Below are 1,443 nucleotides of genomic sequence, written 5' to 3' on the forward strand. Positions count from 1 at the left end.
TATATATTGTCAATATATAAAATCTCGAAAAACCCACTGATTAAAAAACAAAAAAAGAAAATATGGCATAAATATGAGTAGACATTTCACACACATACATAAAATCATTTGAATTGGTTTAGAAGCTCCTAAAATGTACTCATTAGCCTTTCAAATGAAACCTAAGCCCATTGCCCTTGAGTGAATTCCAATGCGGAGAACCTAAGGAACAAAGTAAACTGACCCGATATCTTTATGAAGGCAGGCTGACAGTGGGTTCCAACTGTTGACCTTTCACCTCGCAGCCTCATGCTTTAACCCCTGCGCCACCAGGGCATCTCCTCATGACCCTTTAAAGAAATGCCAATGAAAACCACCCAGGAAATGAAATTCCCAGTCTACAAAAACATATAGAATAGCCCCACTTTACCCAAAATACAGTTAGTAGCAACTGATGAGGATGTATAAAAACTGATTGATAGGAGGTCCTAAAATACCACTTTAGGACTACTGGAGTGATTAGAATAAAAAAGATATGATAGCAAGTATTGGCAAGAATGTGGAGAAGTTAGAGCCTTTATCCACTCACTGCTGGTAAAAACATAGTCTGCTACAGTCATTTTGGAAAACAGCCTTGTAGTTCCTAAAAGCTTAACCACAGGGTTACCATATGAGCTAGCAGCTCAGCTTCACTTCTTGGTACACGTACATATAAGAGAATTGAAAATAGGTATTCAAACAAAAATTTATATGAGAATTCATAGTAGTAACTATTATTCATAATAGCCCCAAAGTGAAATGACCCAAATGTCTATCAACTATTGATTGAATGGATGAACTATGGTATATCCATATAGTCGAGTAAGTATTCAGCCACAAAATGTTATGAAGTACTGATATGTACTACAACCTAGTTAAGGGTTAAAAACATTAGACTGAAAATAGCCAGACAAAAAAGGCCATATGTAAGTATTGTGTAATTCCGTTTATAGGGAATGTCTAGAATAGGCCATAGAAAGCAGGGGCAGTAAGCAGGTTAGTCTTGCCCTGAGTTGGAATCAGGGGGCAGAGGGGAGCAACGGCTTCACAGGTACAGGGGTTCTATTCTGGGGGGTGAAGAAAATGTTCTAAAATAGTGGTGAATGTTGTACAACCTTGTGGATTTACCAAGGAAAATTAATTGCACACTTTGAAATAGTTAAAATGATTCATGTTATGTGGATTTTACTGAAATGAAGACCACAGACTGCAATATGAAGTTGAAAACATTATGCTAAATGATAGCCAGTCATAAAAGACAACTTATCATGACTCAACTTTGTGGGGGGAGGTCAGATGCACAGGCATTTCACCCCCTGAGGGCGATCAGTTGCCAGACTGCACTGGGCCTGCTCCCTGCTGCTGGAGACAATGAGTTAAGTTTAGGACCATTAGCTTGGTTCCTGTAGGCAGAGTTTTTACCCT

Source organism: Echinops telfairi, unplaced genomic scaffold (genome assembly GCF_000313985.2).
Source record: "Echinops telfairi isolate 266 unplaced genomic scaffold, ASM31398v2 ScPeMD7_25;HRSCAF=90, whole genome shotgun sequence".
NCBI classification, from domain to species: Eukaryota; Metazoa; Chordata; class Mammalia; order Afrosoricida; family Tenrecidae; genus Echinops; species Echinops telfairi.